We start from the raw sequence: 14,737 nt of genomic DNA on the forward strand, positions 1-14,737 counted from the left end.
CTTAATTCTGTTCATAAACCTATATCCTTAAGTTTATTCTTGAAATGCGGTACAAAAGCACTCGCTCCGACACCGGGAATCGAACCCGGGCCTTCTGGGTGAAAGCCAGATATCCTAGCCTCTAGACCATATCGGACTGGTTGGAACAACCCTAAATATTATTCCTATAAATGTGTCTTAAAATTCATTCTTCAAAAGCGGTACAAAAGCACTCGCTCCGATACCGGGAATCGAACCCGGGCCTTCTGGGTGAAAGCCAGATATCCCAGCCAATAGACCATATCGGACTTGCTAAGTCTTAATTCTATTCATAAACCTATATCCTTGAGTCTATTCTTCAAAAGCGGTACAAATCACTCGCTACGATACAGGGAATCGAACCCGTGCTTTTGGGTGAGAGCAGGGTATCCTAGCCACTAGACCATATCGTACTTGCTCAACCAAGTCTTAATTCTATTCTTGAAAAGCTGTACAAAAGCACTCACCCCGATACCAGGTATAGAACCCGGGCCTTCTGGGTGAAAGCCAGATATCCTAGCCACTAGACCATATCGGAATGGTTGGAACAACCCTAAATATTATTCCAATAAATGTGTCTTTAAATTCATTCTTCAAAAGCGGTACAAAGCACTCGCTCCGATACCGGGAATCGAACCCGGGCCTTCTGGGTGAAAGCCAGATATCCTAGCCACTTGACCATATCTGACTGGTTGGAACATCCCTAGATATTATTCCTATAAATGTTTCTTTAAGTTCAATCTTCAAAAGCGGTACAAAAGCACTCGGTCCGATACTGGGAATCGAACCCGGGTATTATGGGTGAAAGCCACGTATCCTAGCCACAAGACCATATCGGACTTGCTTAACCAAGACTTAATTCTATTCATAAACCTATATCCTTAAGTTTATTCTTGAAAAGCGGTACAAAAGCACTCGCTCCGATACCGGGAATCGAACCCGGGCCTTCTGGGTGAGAGCCAGATATCCTAGCCACTAGACCATATCGGACTTGCTTAACCAACTCTTAATTCTATTCATAAACCTATATCCTTAAGTTTATTCTTGAAATGCGGTACAAAAGCACTCGCTCCGATACCGGGAATCGAACCCGGGCCTTCTGGGTGAGAGCCAGATATCCTAGCCACTAGACCATATCGGACTTGCTTAGTCTTAATTCTATTCATAAACCTATATCCTTAAGTCTATTCTTCAAAAGCGGTACAAATCACTCGCTACGATACCGGGAATCGAACCCGGGCCTTCTGGGTGAAAGCCAGATATCCTAGCCACTAGACCAAAGCGGACTGGTTGGAACAACCCTAAATATTATTCCTATAAATGTGTCTTTAAATTCATTCTTCGAAAGCGGTACAAAAGCACTCGCTCCGATACCGGGAATCGAACCCGGGCCTTCTGGGTGAGAGCCAGATATCCTAGCCACTAGACCATATTGGACTTGCTAAGTCTTAATTATATTCATAAACCTATATCCTTAAGTCTATTCTTCAAAAGCGGTACAAATCATTCGCTACGATACCGGGAATCGAACCCGGGCCTTCTGGGTGAAAGCCAGATATCCTAGCCACTAGACCATATCGGACTGGTTGGAACAACCCTAAATATTATTCCTATAAATGTGTCTTTAAATTCATTCTTCAAAAGCGGTACAAAAGCACTCGCTCCGATACCGGGAATCGAACCCGGGCCTTCTGGATGAAAGCCAGGTATCCTACCCAATAGACCATATCGGATTTGCCTAACCGAGTCTTAATTCTATTCATAAACCTATATCCTTAAGTTTATTCTTGAAATGCTTTACAAAAGCCCTCGCTCCGATACCGGGAATCGAACCCGGGCCTTCTGGGTGAGAGCCAGATATCCTAGCCACTAGACCATATCGGACTTGCTAAGTCTTTTTCTATTCATAAACCTATATCCTTAAGTCTATTCTTCAAAAGCGGTACAAATCACTCGCTACGATACCGGGAATCGAACCCGTGCTTTTGGGTAAGAGCAGGGTATCCTAGCCACTAGACCATATCGGACTGGTTGGAACAACCGTAAATATTATTCCTATAAATGTGTCTTTAAGTTTATTCTTCAAAAGCTGTGCAAAGCACAGCCTCCGATACCGGGTATCGAACCCGGGCCTCCTGGGTGAAAGCCAGATATCCTAGCCACTAGACCATATCGGACTGGTTGGAACAACCCTAAATATTATTCCTATAAATGTGTCTTTAAGTTTATTCTTTAAAACTTGTGCAATCGCACTGTCTCCGATACCGGGAATCGAACCCGTGCTTTTGCGTGAGAGCAAGGTATCCTAGCCACTAGACTATATCGGACTGGTTGGACAAACCCTAAATATTTTTCCTATAAATGTGTCTTTAAGTTTATTCTTCAAAAGCGATACAAAGCACTCGCTCCGATACCGGGAATCGAACCCGGGCCTTCTGGGTGAAAGCCAGATATCCTAGCCACTAGACCATATCGGACTGGTTGGAACAACCCTAAATATTATTCCAATAAATGTGTCTTTAAATTCATTCTTCAAAAGCGGTACAAAGCACTCGCTCCGATACCGGGAATCGAACCCGGGCCTTCTGGGTGAAAGTCAGGTATCCTAGCCACAAGACCATATCGTTCTTGCTCAACCAAGTCTTAATTTTATTTTTGAAAAGCGGTACAAAAGCACTCGTCCCGATACTTGGAATCGAACCCGGGCCTTCTGGGTGAGAGCCAGATATCCTAGCCACTAGACCATATCGGAATGGTTGGAACAACCCTAAATATTATTCCAATAAATGTGTCTTTAAATTCATTCTTCAAAAGCGGTACAAAGCACTCGCTCCGATACCGGGAATCGAACCCGGGCCTTCTGGGTGAAAGCCAGATATCCTAGCCACTAGACCATATCGGACTGGTTGGAACATCCCTAGATATTATTCCTATAAATGTGTCTTTAAGTTCATTCTTCAAAAGCGGTACAAAAGCACTCGGTCCGATACTGGGAATCGAACCCGGGTATTATGGGTGAAAGCCCAGTATCCTAGCCACAAGACCATATCGGACTTGCTTAACCAAGACTTAATTCTATTCATAAACCTATATCCTTAAGTCTATTCTTGAAAAGCGGTACAAAAGCACTCGCTTCGATACCGGGAATCGTACTCTCGCCTTCTGGGTGAGAGCCAGATATCCTAGCCACTAGACCATATCGGACTGGTTGAACAAACCCTAAATATTATTCCTATAAATGTGTCTTTAAGTTTATTCTTCAAAAGCGGTACAAAGCACTCGCTCCGATACCGGGAATCGAACCCGGGCCTTCTGGGTGAAAGCCAGATATCCTAGCCACTAGACTATATCGGACTGGTTGGACAAACCCTAAATATTTTTCCTATAAATGTGTCTTTAAGTTTATTCTTCAAAAGCGGTACAAAGCACTCGCTCCGATACCGGGAATCGAACCCGTGCTTTTGCGTGAGAGCAAGGTATCCTAGCCACTAGACTATATCGGACTGGTTGGACAAACCCTAAATATTTTTCCTATAAATGTGTCTTTAAGTTTATTCTTCAAAAGCGATACAAAGCACTCGCTCCGATACCGGGAATCGAACCCGGGCCTTCTGGGTGAAAGCCAGATATCCTAGCCACTAGACCATATCGGACTGGTTGGAACAACCCTAAATATTATTCCAATAAATGTGTCTTTAAATTCATTCTTCAAAAGCGGTACAAAGCACTCGCTCCGATACCGGGAATCGAACCCGGGCCTTCTGGGTGAAAGTCAGGTATCCTAGCCACAAGACCATATCGTTCTTGCTCAACCAAGTCTTAATTTTATTTTTGAAAAGCGGTACAAAAGCACTCGTCCCGATACTTGGAATCGAACCCGGGCCTTCTGGGTGAGAGCCAGATATCCTAGCCACTAGACCATATCGGAATGGTTGGAACAACCCTAAATATTATTCCAATAAATGTGTCTTTAAATTCATTCTTCAAAAGCGGTACAAAGCACTCGCTCCGATACCGGGAATCGAACCCGGGCCTTCTGGGTGAAAGCCAGATATCCTAGCCACTAGACCATATCGGACTGGTTGGAACATCCCTAGATATTATTCCTATAAATGTGTCTTTAAGTTCATTCTTCAAAAGCGGTACAAAAGCACTCGGTCCGATACTGGGAATCGAACCCGGGTATTATGGGTGAAAGCCCAGTATCCTAGCCACAAGACCATATCGGACTTGCTTAACCAAGACTTAATTCTATTCATAAACCTATATCCTTAAGTCTATTCTTGAAAAGCGGTAAAAAAGCACTCGCTTCGATACCAGGAATCGTACTCTCGCCTTCTGGGTGAGAGCCAGATATCCTAGCCACTAGACCATATCGGACTGGTTGAACAACCCTAAATATTATTCCAATAAATGTGTCTTTAAATTCATTCTTCAAAAGCGGTACAAAGCACTCGCTCCGATACCAGAAATCGAACCCGGGCCTTCTGGGTGAAAGCCAGATATCCTAGCCACTAGACCATATCGGACTGGTTGGAAGAACCCTAAATATTATTCCTATAAATGTGTCTTTAAATTCATTCTTCAAAAGCGGTACAAAAGCACTCGCTCCGATACCGGGAATCGAACCCGGGCCTTCTGGGTGAAAGCCAGATATCCTTACCACTAGACCATATCGGACTTTCTTGACCAACTCTTAATTCAATTCATAAACCTATATCCTTAAGTTTATTCTTGAAATGCGGTACAAAAGCACTCGCTCCGATACCGGGAATCGAACCCGGGCCTTCTGGGTGAGAGCCAGATATCCTAGCCACTAGACCATATCGGACTTGCTTAACCAACTCTTAATTCTATTCATAACCTACATCCTTAAGTCTATTCTTGAAATGCGGTACAAAAGCACTCGCTCCGATACCGGGAATCGAACCCGGGACTTCTGGGTGAGAGCCAGATATCCTAGCCACTAGACCATATCGGACTTGCATAACCAACTCTTAATTCTGTTCATAAACCTATATCCTTAAGTTTATTCTTGAAATGCGGTACAAAAGCACTCGCTCCGATACCGGGAATCGAACCCGGGCCTTCTGGGTGAAAGCCAGATATCCTAGCCACTAGACCATATCGGACTGGTTGTAACAACCCTAAATATTATTCCTATAAATGTGTCTTTAAATTCATTCTTCAAAAGCGGTACAAAAGCACTCGCTCCGATACCGGGAATCGAACCCGGGCCTTCTGGGTGAAAGCCAGATATCCTTGCCACTAGACCATATCGGACTTGCTATGTCTTAATTCTATTCATAAACCTATATCCTTGAGTCTATTCTTCAAAAGCGGTACAAATCACTCGCTACGATACCGGGAATCGAACCCGTGCTTTTGGGTGAGAGCAGGGTATCCAAGCCACTAGACCATATCGTACTTGCTCAACCAAGTCTTAATTCTATTCTTGAAAAGCTGTACAAAAGCACTCACCCCGATACCGGGTCTCGAACCCGGGCCTTCTGGGTGAAAGCCAGATATCCTAGCCACTAGACCATATCGGACTGGTTGGAACAACCCTAAATATTATTCCTATAAATGTGTCTTTAAGTTTATTCTTTAAAACTTGTGCAAACGCACTGTCTCCGATACCGGGAATCAAACCCGTGCTTTTGGGTGAGAGCAAGTTATCCTAGCCACTAGACCATATCGGAATGGTTGAGCAAACCCAAAATATTATTCCTATAAATGTGTCTTTAAGTTTATTCTTCAAAAGCGGTACAAAGCACTCGCTCCGATACCGGGAATCGAACCCGGGGCTTCTGGGTGAGAGCCAGATATCCTAGCCACTAGACCATATCGGACTTGCTTAACCAACTCTTAATTCTATTCATAACCTACATCCTTAAGTCTATTCTTGAAATGCGGTACAAAAGCACTCGCTCCGATACCGGGAATCGAACCCAGGCCTTCTGGGTGAGAGCCAGATATCCTAGCCACTAGACCATATCGGACTTGCTTAATCAACTCTTAATTCTGTTCATAAACCTATATCCTTAAGTTTATTCTTGAAATGCGGTACAAAAGCACTCGCTCCGATACCGGGAATCGAACCCGGGCCTTCTGGGTGAAAGCCAGATATCCTAGCCACTAGACCAAATCGGACTGGTTTAACCAACTCTTAATTCTGTTCATAAACCTATATCCTTAAGTTTATTCTTGAAATGCGGTACAAAAGCACTCGCTCCGACACCGGGAATCGAACCCGGGCCTTCTGGGTGAAAGCCAGATATCCTAGCCACTAGACCATATCGGACTGGTTGGAACAACCCTAAATATTATTCCTATAATTGTGTCTTAAAATTCATTCTTCAAAAGCGGTACAAAAGCACTCGCTCCGACACCGGGAATCGAACCCGGGCCTTCTGGGTGAAAGCCAGATATCCTAGCCACTAGACCATATCGGACTGGTTGGAACAACCCTAAATATTATTCCTATAATTGTGTCTTAAAATTCATTCTTCAAAAGCGGTACAAATCACTCGCTACGATACCGGGAATCGAACCCGTGCTTTTGGGTGAGAGCAGGGTATCCTAGCCACTAGACCATATCGTACTTGCTCAACCAAGTCTTAATTCTATTCTTGAAAAGCTGTACAAAAGCACTCACCCCGATACCAGGTATAGAACCCGGGCCTTCTGGGTGAAAGCCAGATATCCTAGCCACTAGACCATATCGGACTGGTTGGAACAACCCTAAATATTATTCCTATAAATGTGTCTTTACGTTTATTCTTTGAAACTTGTGCAAACGCACTGTCTCCGATACCGGGAATCGATCCCGTGCTTTTGGGTGAGAGCAAGGTATCCTAGCCACTAGACTATATCGGACTGGTTGGACAAACCCTAAATATTTTTCCTATAAATGTGTCTTTAAGTTTATTCTTCAAAAGCGGTACAAAGCACTCGCTCCGATACCGGGAATCGAACCCGGGCCTTCTGGGTGAAAGCCAGATATCCTAGCCACTAGACCATATCGGACTGGTTGGAACAACCCTAAATATTATTCCTATAAATGTGTCTTTAAATCCATTCTTCAAAAGCGGTACAAAAGCACTCGCTCCGATACCGGGAATCGAACCCGGGCCTTCTGGGTGAAAGCCAGATATCCTAGCCACTAGACCATATCGGACTGGTTGGAACAACCCTAAATATTATTCCTATAAATGTGTCTTTAAATTCATTCTTCAAAAAAGGTACAAAAGCACTCGCTCCGATACCGGGAATCGAACCCGGGCCTTCTGGGTGAAAGCCAGATATCCTTGCCATTAGACCATATCGGACTTGCTTAAGCAACTCTTAATTCAATTCATAAACCTATATCCTTAAGTTTATTCTTGAAATGCGGTACAAAAGCACTGGCTCCGATACCGGGAATCGAACCCGGACCTTCTGGGTGAGAGCCAGATATCCTAGCCACTAGACCATATCGGACTTGCTTAACCAACTCTTAATTCTATTCATAAACCTATATCCTTAAGTTTATTCTTGAAATGCGGTACAAAAGCACTCGCTCCGATACCGGGAATCGAACCCGGCCCTTCTGGGTGAGAGCCAGATATCCTAGCCACTAGACCATATCGGACTTGCTAAGTCTTTATTCTATTCATAAACCTATATCCTTAAGTCTATTCTTCAAAAGCGGTACAAATCACTCGCTACGATACCGGGAATCGAACCCGTGCTTTTGGGTAAGAGCAGGGTATCCTAGCCACTAGACCATATCGGACTGGTTGGAACAACCCTAAATATTATTCCTATAAATGTGTCTTTAAGTTTATTCTTCAAAAGCTGTGCAAAGCACAGCCTCCGATACCGGGTATCGAACCCGGGCCTTCTGGGTTAAAGCCAGATATCCTAGCCACTAGACCATATCGGACTGGTTGGAACAACCCTAAATATTATTCCTATAAATGTGTCTTTAAGTTTATTCTTTAAAAGCGGTACAAAGCACTCGCTCCGATACCGGGAATCGAACCCGGGCCTTCTGGGTGAAAGCCAGATATCCTAGCCACTAGACCATATCGGACTGGTTGGAACAACCCTAAATATTATTCCTATAAATGTGTCTTTAAATCCATTCTTCAAAAGCGGTACAAAAGCACTCGCTCCGATACCGGGAATCGAACCCGGGCCTTCTGGGTGAAAGCCAGATATCCTAGCCACTAGACCATATCGGACTGGTTGGAACAACCCTAAATATTATTCCTATAAATGTGTCTTTAAATTCATTCTTCAAAAGCGGTACAAAAGCACTCGCTCCGATACCGGGAATCGAACCCGGGCCTTCTGGGTGAAAGCCAGATATCCTTGCCACTAGACCATATCGGACTTGCTTAAGCAACTCTTAATTCAATTCATAAACCTATATCCTTAAGTTTATTCTTGAAATGCGGTACAAAAGCACTGGCTCCGATACCGGGAATCGAACCCGGACCTTCTGGGTGAGAACCAGATATCCTAGCCACTAGACCATATCGGACTTGCCAAGTCTTTATTCTATTCATAAACCTATATCCTTAAGTCTATTCTTCAAAAGCGGTACAAATCACTCGCTACGATACAGGGAATCGAACCCGTGCTTTTGGGTAAGAGCAGGGTATCCTAGCCACTAGACCATATCGGACTGGTTGGAACAACCCTAAATATTATTCCTATAAATGTGTCTTTAAGTTTATTCTTCAAAAGCTGTGCAAAGCACAGCCTCCGATACCGGGTATCGAACCCGGGCCTTCTGGGTGAAAGCCAGATATCCTAGCCACTAGACCATATCGGACTGGTTGGAACAACCCTAAATATTATTCCTATAAATGTGTCTTTAAGTTTATTCTTTAAAACTTGTGCAATCGCACTGTCTCCGATACCGGGAATCGAACCCGTGCTTTTGCGTGAGAGCAAGGTATCCAAGCCACTAGACTATATCGGACTGGTTGGACAAACCCTAAATATTTTTCCTATAAATGTGTCTTTAAGTCTATTCTTCAAAAGCGGTACAAAGCACTCGCTCCGATACCGGGAATCGAACCCGGGCCTTCTGGGTGAAAGCCAGATATCCTAGCCACTAGACCATATCGGACTGGTTGGAACAACCCTAAATATTATTCCTATAAATGTGTCTTTAAATCCATTCTTCAAAAGCGGTACAAAAGCACTCGCTCCGATACCGGGAATCGAACCCGGGCCTTCTGGGTGAAAGCCAGATATCCTAGGCACTAGACCATATCGGACTGGTTGGAACAACCCTAAATATTATTCCAATAAATGTGTCTTTAAATTCATTCTTCAAAAGCGGTACAAAGTACTCGCTCCGATACCGGGAATCGAACCCGGGCCTTCTGGGTGAAAGTCAGGTATCCTAGCCACAAGACCATATCGTTCTTGCTCAACCAAGTCTTAATTTTATTCTTGAAAAGCGGTACAAAAGCACTCGTCCCGATACTTGGAATCGAACCCGTGCCTTCTGGGTGAGAGCCAGATATCCTAGCCACTAGACCATATCGGAATGGTTGGAACAACCCTAAATATTATTCCAATAAATGTGTCTTTAAATTCATTCTTCAAAAGCGGTACAAAGCACTCGCTCCGATACCGGGAATCGAACCCGAGCCTTCTGGGTGAAAGCCAGATATCCTAGCCACTAGACCATATCTGACTGGTTGGAACATCCCTAGATATTATTCCTATAAATGTTTCTTTAAGTTCATTCTTCAAAAGCGGTACAAAAGAACTCGGTCCGATACTGGGAATCGAACCCGGGTATTATGGGTGAAAGCCACGTATCCTAGCCACAAGACCATATCGGACTTGCTTAACCAAGACTTAATTCTATTCATAAACCTATATCCTTAAGTCTATTCTTGAAAAGCGGTACAAAAGCACTCGCTTCGATACCGGGAATCGTACTCTCGCCTTCTGGGTGAGAGCCAGATATCCTAGCCACTAGACCATATCGGACTGGTTGAACAAACCCTAAATATTATTCCTATAAATGTGTCTTTAAGTTTATTCTTCAAAAGCGGTACAAAGCACTCGCTCCGATACCGGGAATCGAACCCGGGCCTTCTGGGTGAAAGCCAGATATCCTAGCCACTAGACCATATCGGACTGGTTGGAACAACCCTAAATATTATTCCTATAAATGTGTCTTTAAATCCATTCTTCAAAAGCGGTACAAAAGCACTCGCTCCGATACCGGGAATCGAACCCGGGCCTTCTGGGTGAAAGCCAGATATCCTAGCCACTAGACCATATCGGACTGGTTGGAACAACCCTAAATATTATTCCAATAAATGTGTCTTTAAATTCATTCTTCAAAAGCGGTACAAAGCACTCGCTCCGATACCGGGAATCGAACCCGGGCCTTCTGGGTGAAAGTCAGGTATCCTAGCCACAAGACCATATCGTTCTTGCTCAACCAAGTCTTAATTTTATTCTTGAAAAGCGGTACAAAAGCACTCGTCCCGATACTTGGAATCGAACCCGTGCCTTCTGGGTGAGAGCCAGATATCCTAGCCACTAGACCATATCGGAATGGTTGGAACAACCCTAAATATTATTCCAATAAATGTGTCTTTAAATTCATTCTTCAAAAGCGGTACAAAGCACTCGCTCCGATACCGGGAATCGAACCCGGGCCTTCTGGGTGAAAGCCAGATATCCTAGCCACTAGACCATATCTGACTGGTTGGAACATCCCTAGATATTATTCCTATAAATGTTTCTTTAAGTTCATTCTTCAAAAGCGGTACAAAAAAACTCGGTCCGATACTGGGAATCGAACCCGGGTATTATGGGTGAAAGCCACGTATCCTAGCCACAAGACCATATCGGACTGGTTGGAACAACCCTAAATATTATTCCTATAAATGTGTCTTTAAATTCATTCTTCAAAAGCGGTACAAAAGCACTCGCTCCGATACCGGGAATCGAACCCGGGCCTTCTGGGTGAAAGCCAGATATCCTTGCCATTAGACCATATCGGACTTGCTTAAGCAACTCTTAATTCAATTCATAAACCTATATCCTTAAGTTTATTCTTGAAATGCGGTACAAAAGCACTGGCTCCGATACCGGGAATCGAACCCGGACCTTCTGGGTGAGAGCCAGATATCCTAGCCACTAGACCATATCGGACTTGCTTAACCAACTCTTAATTCTATTCATAAACCTATATCCTTAAGTTTATTCTTGAAATGCGGTACAAAAGCACTCGCTCCGATACCGGGAATCGAACCCGGCCCTTCTGGGTGAGAGCCAGATATCCTAGCCACTAGACCATATCGGACTTGCTAAGTCTTTATTCTATTCATAAACCTATATCCTTAAGTCTATTCTTCAAAAGCGGTACAAATCACTCGCTACGATACCGGGAATCGAACCCGTGCTTTTGGGTAAGAGCAGGGTATCCTAGCCACTAGACCATATCGGACTGGTTGGAACAACCCTAAATATTATTCCTATAAATGTGTCTTTAAGTTTATTCTTCAAAAGCTGTGCAAAGCACAGCCTCCGATACCGGGTATCGAACCCGGGCCTTCTGGGTTAAAGCCAGATATCCTAGCCACTAGACCATATCGGACTGGTTGGAACAACCCTAAATATTATTCCTATAAATGTGTCTTTAAGTTTATTCTTTAAAAGCGGTACAAAGCACTCGCTCCGATACCGGGAATCGAACCCGGGCCTTCTGGGTGAAAGCCAGATATCCTAGCCACTAGACCATATCGGACTGGTTGGAACAACCCTAAATATTATTCCTATAAATGTGTCTTTAAATCCATTCTTCAAAAGCGGTACAAAAGCACTCGCTCCGATACCGGGAATCGAACCCGGGCCTTCTGGGTGAAAGCCAGATATCCTAGCCACTAGACCATATCGGACTGGTTGGAACAACCCTAAATATTATTCCTATAAATGTGTCTTTAAATTCATTCTTCAAAAGCGGTACAAAAGCACTCGCTCCGATACCGGGAATCGAACCCGGGCCTTCTGGGTGAAAGCCAGATATCCTTGCCACTAGACCATATCGGACTTGCTTAAGCAACTCTTAATTCAATTCATAAACCTATATCCTTAAGTTTATTCTTGAAATGCGGTACAAAAGCACTGGCTCCGATACCGGGAATCGAACCCGGACCTTCTGGGTGAGAACCAGATATCCTAGCCACTAGACCATATCGGACTTGCCAAGTCTTTATTCTATTCATAAACCTATATCCTTAAGTCTATTCTTCAAAAGCGGTACAAATCACTCGCTACGATACAGGGAATCGAACCCGTGCTTTTGGGTAAGAGCAGGGTATCCTAGCCACTAGACCATATCGGACTGGTTGGAACAACCCTAAATATTATTCCTATAAATGTGTCTTTAAGTTTATTCTTCAAAAGCTGTGCAAAGCACAGCCTCCGATACCGGGTATCGAACCCGGGCCTTCTGGGTGAAAGCCAGATATCCTAGCCACTAGACCATATCGGACTGGTTGGAACAACCCTAAATATTATTCCTATAAATGTGTCTTTAAGTTTATTCTTTAAAACTTGTGCAATCGCACTGTCTCCGATACCGGGAATCGAACCCGTGCTTTTGCGTGAGAGCAAGGTATCCAAGCCACTAGACTATATCGGACTGGTTGGACAAACCCTAAATATTTTTCCTATAAATGTGTCTTTAAGTCTATTCTTCAAAAGCGGTACAAAGCACTCGCTCCGATACCGGGAATCGAACCCGGGCCTTCTGGGTGAAAGCCAGATATCCTAGCCACTAGACCATATCGGACTGGTTGGAACAACCCTAAATATTATTCCTATAAATGTGTCTTTAAATCCATTCTTCAAAAGCGGTACAAAAGCACTCGCTCCGATACCGGGAATCGAACCCGGGCCTTCTGGGTGAAAGCCAGATATCCTAGGCACTAGACCATATCGGACTGGTTGGAACAACCCTAAATATTATTCCAATAAATGTGTCTTTAAATTCATTCTTCAAAAGCGGTACAAAGTACTCGCTCCGATACCGGGAATCGAACCCGGGCCTTCTGGGTGAAAGTCAGGTATCCTAGCCACAAGACCATATCGTTCTTGCTCAACCAAGTCTTAATTTTATTCTTGAAAAGCGGTACAAAAGCACTCGTCCCGATACTTGGAATCGAACCCGTGCCTTCTGGGTGAGAGCCAGATATCCTAGCCACTAGACCATATCGGAATGGTTGGAACAACCCTAAATATTATTCCAATAAATGTGTCTTTAAATTCATTCTTCAAAAGCGGTACAAAGCACTCGCTCCGATACCGGGAATCGAACCCGAGCCTTCTGGGTGAAAGCCAGATATCCTAGCCACTAGACCATATCTGACTGGTTGGAACATCCCTAGATATTATTCCTATAAATGTTTCTTTAAGTTCATTCTTCAAAAGCGGTACAAAAGAACTCGGTCCGATACTGGGAATCGAACCCGGGTATTATGGGTGAAAGCCACGTATCCTAGCCACAAGACCATATCGGACTTGCTTAACCAAGACTTAATTCTATTCATAAACCTATATCCTTAAGTCTATTCTTGAAAAGCGGTACAAAAGCACTCGCTTCGATACCGGGAATCGTACTCTCGCCTTCTGGGTGAGAGCCAGATATCCTAGCCACTAGACCATATCGGACTGGTTGAACAAACCCTAAATATTATTCCTATAAATGTGTCTTTAAGTTTATTCTTCAAAAGCGGTACAAAGCACTCGCTCCGATACCGGGAATCGAACCCGGGCCTTCTGGGTGAAAGCCAGATATCCTAGCCACTAGACCATATCGGACTGGTTGGAACAACCCTAAATATTATTCCTATAAATGTGTCTTTAAATCCATTCTTCAAAAGCGGTACAAAAGCACTCGCTCCGATACCGGGAATCGAACCCGGGCCTTCTGGGTGAAAGCCAGATATCCTAGCCACTAGACCATATCGGACTGGTTGGAACAACCCTAAATATTATTCCAATAAATGTGTCTTTAAATTCATTCTTCAAAAGCGGTACAAAGCACTCGCTCCGATACCGGGAATCGAACCCGGGCCTTCTGGGTGAAAGTCAGGTATCCTAGCCACAAGACCATATCATTCTTGCTCAACCAAGTCTTAATTTTATTCTTGAAAAGCGGTACAAAAGCACTCGTCCCGATACTTGGAATCGAACCCGTGCCTTCTGGGTGAGAGCCAGATATCCTAGCCACTAGACCATATCGGAATGGTTGGAACAACCCTAAATATTATTCCAATAAATGTGTCTTTAAATTCATTCTTCAAAAGCGGTACAAAGCACTCGCTCCGATACCGGGAATCGAACCCGGGCCTTCTGGGTGAAAGCCAGATATCCTAGCCACTAGACCATATCTGACTGGTTGGAACATCCCTAGATATTATTCCTATAAATGTTTCTTTAAGTTCATTCTTCAAAAGCGGTACAAAAAAACTCGGTCCGATACTGGGAATCGAACCCGGGTATTATGGGTGAAAGCCACGTATCCTAGCCACAAGACCATATCGGACTTGCTTAACCAAGACTTAATTCTATTCATAAACCTATATCCTTAAGTCTATTCTTGAAAAGCGGTACAAAAGCACTCGCTTCGATACCGGGAATCGTACTCTCGCCTTCTGGGTGAGAGCCAGATATCCTAGCCACTAGA

At 43.9% G+C, this 14,737-nt stretch overlaps 50 non-coding genes across 50 annotated transcripts; all 50 read right to left on the reverse strand.

Annotated features, from left to right (window-relative positions):
* Nucleotides 1-64: 64 nt before the first annotated feature.
* On the reverse strand, nucleotides 65-136 carry TRNAE-UUC (transfer RNA glutamic acid (anticodon UUC)). Its single transcript has one exon. It is a non-coding gene; the product is annotated as a tRNA-Glu (tRNA).
* Nucleotides 137-936: 800 nt separating this feature from the next.
* TRNAE-CUC (transfer RNA glutamic acid (anticodon CUC)) lies at nucleotides 937-1,008 on the reverse strand. The gene has a single exon. It is a non-coding gene; the product is annotated as a tRNA-Glu (tRNA).
* Nucleotides 1,009-1,087: 79 nt separating this feature from the next.
* On the reverse strand, nucleotides 1,088-1,159 carry TRNAE-CUC (transfer RNA glutamic acid (anticodon CUC)). Its single transcript has one exon. It is a non-coding gene; the product is annotated as a tRNA-Glu (tRNA).
* A 224-nt stretch (nucleotides 1,160-1,383) lies between these two features.
* TRNAE-CUC (transfer RNA glutamic acid (anticodon CUC)) lies at nucleotides 1,384-1,455 on the reverse strand. Its single transcript has one exon. It is a non-coding gene; the product is annotated as a tRNA-Glu (tRNA).
* A 69-nt stretch (nucleotides 1,456-1,524) lies between these two features.
* On the reverse strand, nucleotides 1,525-1,600 carry TRNAE-UUC (transfer RNA glutamic acid (anticodon UUC)). Its single transcript has one exon. It is a non-coding gene; the product is annotated as a tRNA-Glu (tRNA).
* Nucleotides 1,601-1,830: 230 nt separating this feature from the next.
* Nucleotides 1,831-1,902, reverse strand: TRNAE-CUC (transfer RNA glutamic acid (anticodon CUC)). Its single transcript has one exon. It is a non-coding gene; the product is annotated as a tRNA-Glu (tRNA).
* A 221-nt stretch (nucleotides 1,903-2,123) lies between these two features.
* Nucleotides 2,124-2,195, reverse strand: TRNAE-UUC (transfer RNA glutamic acid (anticodon UUC)). Its single transcript has one exon. It is a non-coding gene; the product is annotated as a tRNA-Glu (tRNA).
* A 228-nt stretch (nucleotides 2,196-2,423) lies between these two features.
* Nucleotides 2,424-2,495, reverse strand: TRNAE-UUC (transfer RNA glutamic acid (anticodon UUC)). Its single transcript has one exon. It is a non-coding gene; the product is annotated as a tRNA-Glu (tRNA).
* A 353-nt stretch (nucleotides 2,496-2,848) lies between these two features.
* Nucleotides 2,849-2,920, reverse strand: TRNAE-UUC (transfer RNA glutamic acid (anticodon UUC)). The gene has a single exon. It is a non-coding gene; the product is annotated as a tRNA-Glu (tRNA).
* A 380-nt stretch (nucleotides 2,921-3,300) lies between these two features.
* On the reverse strand, nucleotides 3,301-3,372 carry TRNAE-UUC (transfer RNA glutamic acid (anticodon UUC)). The gene has a single exon. It is a non-coding gene; the product is annotated as a tRNA-Glu (tRNA).
* A 227-nt stretch (nucleotides 3,373-3,599) lies between these two features.
* On the reverse strand, nucleotides 3,600-3,671 carry TRNAE-UUC (transfer RNA glutamic acid (anticodon UUC)). Its single transcript has one exon. It is a non-coding gene; the product is annotated as a tRNA-Glu (tRNA).
* Nucleotides 3,672-4,024: 353 nt separating this feature from the next.
* Nucleotides 4,025-4,096, reverse strand: TRNAE-UUC (transfer RNA glutamic acid (anticodon UUC)). The gene has a single exon. It is a non-coding gene; the product is annotated as a tRNA-Glu (tRNA).
* A 530-nt stretch (nucleotides 4,097-4,626) lies between these two features.
* On the reverse strand, nucleotides 4,627-4,698 carry TRNAE-UUC (transfer RNA glutamic acid (anticodon UUC)). Its single transcript has one exon. It is a non-coding gene; the product is annotated as a tRNA-Glu (tRNA).
* Nucleotides 4,699-4,777: 79 nt separating this feature from the next.
* TRNAE-CUC (transfer RNA glutamic acid (anticodon CUC)) lies at nucleotides 4,778-4,849 on the reverse strand. Its single transcript has one exon. It is a non-coding gene; the product is annotated as a tRNA-Glu (tRNA).
* A 78-nt stretch (nucleotides 4,850-4,927) lies between these two features.
* Nucleotides 4,928-4,999, reverse strand: TRNAE-CUC (transfer RNA glutamic acid (anticodon CUC)). Its single transcript has one exon. It is a non-coding gene; the product is annotated as a tRNA-Glu (tRNA).
* A 79-nt stretch (nucleotides 5,000-5,078) lies between these two features.
* TRNAE-UUC (transfer RNA glutamic acid (anticodon UUC)) lies at nucleotides 5,079-5,150 on the reverse strand. The gene has a single exon. It is a non-coding gene; the product is annotated as a tRNA-Glu (tRNA).
* A 79-nt stretch (nucleotides 5,151-5,229) lies between these two features.
* On the reverse strand, nucleotides 5,230-5,301 carry TRNAE-UUC (transfer RNA glutamic acid (anticodon UUC)). The gene has a single exon. It is a non-coding gene; the product is annotated as a tRNA-Glu (tRNA).
* Nucleotides 5,302-5,798: 497 nt separating this feature from the next.
* TRNAE-CUC (transfer RNA glutamic acid (anticodon CUC)) lies at nucleotides 5,799-5,870 on the reverse strand. The gene has a single exon. It is a non-coding gene; the product is annotated as a tRNA-Glu (tRNA).
* A 78-nt stretch (nucleotides 5,871-5,948) lies between these two features.
* Nucleotides 5,949-6,020, reverse strand: TRNAE-CUC (transfer RNA glutamic acid (anticodon CUC)). Its single transcript has one exon. It is a non-coding gene; the product is annotated as a tRNA-Glu (tRNA).
* Nucleotides 6,021-6,099: 79 nt separating this feature from the next.
* TRNAE-UUC (transfer RNA glutamic acid (anticodon UUC)) lies at nucleotides 6,100-6,171 on the reverse strand. Its single transcript has one exon. It is a non-coding gene; the product is annotated as a tRNA-Glu (tRNA).
* Nucleotides 6,172-6,250: 79 nt separating this feature from the next.
* On the reverse strand, nucleotides 6,251-6,322 carry TRNAE-UUC (transfer RNA glutamic acid (anticodon UUC)). The gene has a single exon. It is a non-coding gene; the product is annotated as a tRNA-Glu (tRNA).
* Nucleotides 6,323-6,401: 79 nt separating this feature from the next.
* TRNAE-UUC (transfer RNA glutamic acid (anticodon UUC)) lies at nucleotides 6,402-6,473 on the reverse strand. Its single transcript has one exon. It is a non-coding gene; the product is annotated as a tRNA-Glu (tRNA).
* Nucleotides 6,474-6,975: 502 nt separating this feature from the next.
* TRNAE-UUC (transfer RNA glutamic acid (anticodon UUC)) lies at nucleotides 6,976-7,047 on the reverse strand. Its single transcript has one exon. It is a non-coding gene; the product is annotated as a tRNA-Glu (tRNA).
* Nucleotides 7,048-7,126: 79 nt separating this feature from the next.
* TRNAE-UUC (transfer RNA glutamic acid (anticodon UUC)) lies at nucleotides 7,127-7,198 on the reverse strand. Its single transcript has one exon. It is a non-coding gene; the product is annotated as a tRNA-Glu (tRNA).
* Nucleotides 7,199-7,277: 79 nt separating this feature from the next.
* On the reverse strand, nucleotides 7,278-7,349 carry TRNAE-UUC (transfer RNA glutamic acid (anticodon UUC)). The gene has a single exon. It is a non-coding gene; the product is annotated as a tRNA-Glu (tRNA).
* A 79-nt stretch (nucleotides 7,350-7,428) lies between these two features.
* Nucleotides 7,429-7,500, reverse strand: TRNAE-CUC (transfer RNA glutamic acid (anticodon CUC)). The gene has a single exon. It is a non-coding gene; the product is annotated as a tRNA-Glu (tRNA).
* A 79-nt stretch (nucleotides 7,501-7,579) lies between these two features.
* On the reverse strand, nucleotides 7,580-7,651 carry TRNAE-CUC (transfer RNA glutamic acid (anticodon CUC)). The gene has a single exon. It is a non-coding gene; the product is annotated as a tRNA-Glu (tRNA).
* Nucleotides 7,652-8,023: 372 nt separating this feature from the next.
* TRNAE-UUC (transfer RNA glutamic acid (anticodon UUC)) lies at nucleotides 8,024-8,095 on the reverse strand. The gene has a single exon. It is a non-coding gene; the product is annotated as a tRNA-Glu (tRNA).
* Nucleotides 8,096-8,174: 79 nt separating this feature from the next.
* Nucleotides 8,175-8,246, reverse strand: TRNAE-UUC (transfer RNA glutamic acid (anticodon UUC)). Its single transcript has one exon. It is a non-coding gene; the product is annotated as a tRNA-Glu (tRNA).
* A 79-nt stretch (nucleotides 8,247-8,325) lies between these two features.
* Nucleotides 8,326-8,397, reverse strand: TRNAE-UUC (transfer RNA glutamic acid (anticodon UUC)). The gene has a single exon. It is a non-coding gene; the product is annotated as a tRNA-Glu (tRNA).
* Nucleotides 8,398-8,476: 79 nt separating this feature from the next.
* Nucleotides 8,477-8,548, reverse strand: TRNAE-CUC (transfer RNA glutamic acid (anticodon CUC)). The gene has a single exon. It is a non-coding gene; the product is annotated as a tRNA-Glu (tRNA).
* Nucleotides 8,549-8,770: 222 nt separating this feature from the next.
* On the reverse strand, nucleotides 8,771-8,842 carry TRNAE-UUC (transfer RNA glutamic acid (anticodon UUC)). The gene has a single exon. It is a non-coding gene; the product is annotated as a tRNA-Glu (tRNA).
* Nucleotides 8,843-9,070: 228 nt separating this feature from the next.
* TRNAE-UUC (transfer RNA glutamic acid (anticodon UUC)) lies at nucleotides 9,071-9,142 on the reverse strand. Its single transcript has one exon. It is a non-coding gene; the product is annotated as a tRNA-Glu (tRNA).
* Nucleotides 9,143-9,221: 79 nt separating this feature from the next.
* Nucleotides 9,222-9,293, reverse strand: TRNAE-UUC (transfer RNA glutamic acid (anticodon UUC)). Its single transcript has one exon. It is a non-coding gene; the product is annotated as a tRNA-Glu (tRNA).
* Nucleotides 9,294-10,098: 805 nt separating this feature from the next.
* TRNAE-UUC (transfer RNA glutamic acid (anticodon UUC)) lies at nucleotides 10,099-10,170 on the reverse strand. Its single transcript has one exon. It is a non-coding gene; the product is annotated as a tRNA-Glu (tRNA).
* A 79-nt stretch (nucleotides 10,171-10,249) lies between these two features.
* Nucleotides 10,250-10,321, reverse strand: TRNAE-UUC (transfer RNA glutamic acid (anticodon UUC)). Its single transcript has one exon. It is a non-coding gene; the product is annotated as a tRNA-Glu (tRNA).
* A 353-nt stretch (nucleotides 10,322-10,674) lies between these two features.
* On the reverse strand, nucleotides 10,675-10,746 carry TRNAE-UUC (transfer RNA glutamic acid (anticodon UUC)). The gene has a single exon. It is a non-coding gene; the product is annotated as a tRNA-Glu (tRNA).
* A 230-nt stretch (nucleotides 10,747-10,976) lies between these two features.
* Nucleotides 10,977-11,048, reverse strand: TRNAE-UUC (transfer RNA glutamic acid (anticodon UUC)). The gene has a single exon. It is a non-coding gene; the product is annotated as a tRNA-Glu (tRNA).
* Nucleotides 11,049-11,127: 79 nt separating this feature from the next.
* Nucleotides 11,128-11,199, reverse strand: TRNAE-CUC (transfer RNA glutamic acid (anticodon CUC)). Its single transcript has one exon. It is a non-coding gene; the product is annotated as a tRNA-Glu (tRNA).
* A 79-nt stretch (nucleotides 11,200-11,278) lies between these two features.
* On the reverse strand, nucleotides 11,279-11,350 carry TRNAE-CUC (transfer RNA glutamic acid (anticodon CUC)). The gene has a single exon. It is a non-coding gene; the product is annotated as a tRNA-Glu (tRNA).
* A 372-nt stretch (nucleotides 11,351-11,722) lies between these two features.
* TRNAE-UUC (transfer RNA glutamic acid (anticodon UUC)) lies at nucleotides 11,723-11,794 on the reverse strand. Its single transcript has one exon. It is a non-coding gene; the product is annotated as a tRNA-Glu (tRNA).
* Nucleotides 11,795-11,873: 79 nt separating this feature from the next.
* Nucleotides 11,874-11,945, reverse strand: TRNAE-UUC (transfer RNA glutamic acid (anticodon UUC)). Its single transcript has one exon. It is a non-coding gene; the product is annotated as a tRNA-Glu (tRNA).
* Nucleotides 11,946-12,024: 79 nt separating this feature from the next.
* On the reverse strand, nucleotides 12,025-12,096 carry TRNAE-UUC (transfer RNA glutamic acid (anticodon UUC)). The gene has a single exon. It is a non-coding gene; the product is annotated as a tRNA-Glu (tRNA).
* A 79-nt stretch (nucleotides 12,097-12,175) lies between these two features.
* TRNAE-CUC (transfer RNA glutamic acid (anticodon CUC)) lies at nucleotides 12,176-12,247 on the reverse strand. The gene has a single exon. It is a non-coding gene; the product is annotated as a tRNA-Glu (tRNA).
* A 222-nt stretch (nucleotides 12,248-12,469) lies between these two features.
* On the reverse strand, nucleotides 12,470-12,541 carry TRNAE-UUC (transfer RNA glutamic acid (anticodon UUC)). The gene has a single exon. It is a non-coding gene; the product is annotated as a tRNA-Glu (tRNA).
* A 228-nt stretch (nucleotides 12,542-12,769) lies between these two features.
* On the reverse strand, nucleotides 12,770-12,841 carry TRNAE-UUC (transfer RNA glutamic acid (anticodon UUC)). Its single transcript has one exon. It is a non-coding gene; the product is annotated as a tRNA-Glu (tRNA).
* Nucleotides 12,842-12,920: 79 nt separating this feature from the next.
* Nucleotides 12,921-12,992, reverse strand: TRNAE-UUC (transfer RNA glutamic acid (anticodon UUC)). Its single transcript has one exon. It is a non-coding gene; the product is annotated as a tRNA-Glu (tRNA).
* An 805-nt stretch (nucleotides 12,993-13,797) lies between these two features.
* On the reverse strand, nucleotides 13,798-13,869 carry TRNAE-UUC (transfer RNA glutamic acid (anticodon UUC)). The gene has a single exon. It is a non-coding gene; the product is annotated as a tRNA-Glu (tRNA).
* Nucleotides 13,870-13,948: 79 nt separating this feature from the next.
* On the reverse strand, nucleotides 13,949-14,020 carry TRNAE-UUC (transfer RNA glutamic acid (anticodon UUC)). Its single transcript has one exon. It is a non-coding gene; the product is annotated as a tRNA-Glu (tRNA).
* A 353-nt stretch (nucleotides 14,021-14,373) lies between these two features.
* On the reverse strand, nucleotides 14,374-14,445 carry TRNAE-UUC (transfer RNA glutamic acid (anticodon UUC)). Its single transcript has one exon. It is a non-coding gene; the product is annotated as a tRNA-Glu (tRNA).
* Between the last annotated feature and the right edge of the window lie 292 nt (nucleotides 14,446-14,737).

Source organism: Phalangium opilio, unplaced genomic scaffold, assembly GCF_054372755.1.
Source record: "Phalangium opilio isolate 3A_F unplaced genomic scaffold, DU_Popi_V2 ptg000088l_1, whole genome shotgun sequence".
NCBI lineage: Eukaryota > Metazoa > Arthropoda > Arachnida > Opiliones > Phalangiidae > Phalangium > Phalangium opilio.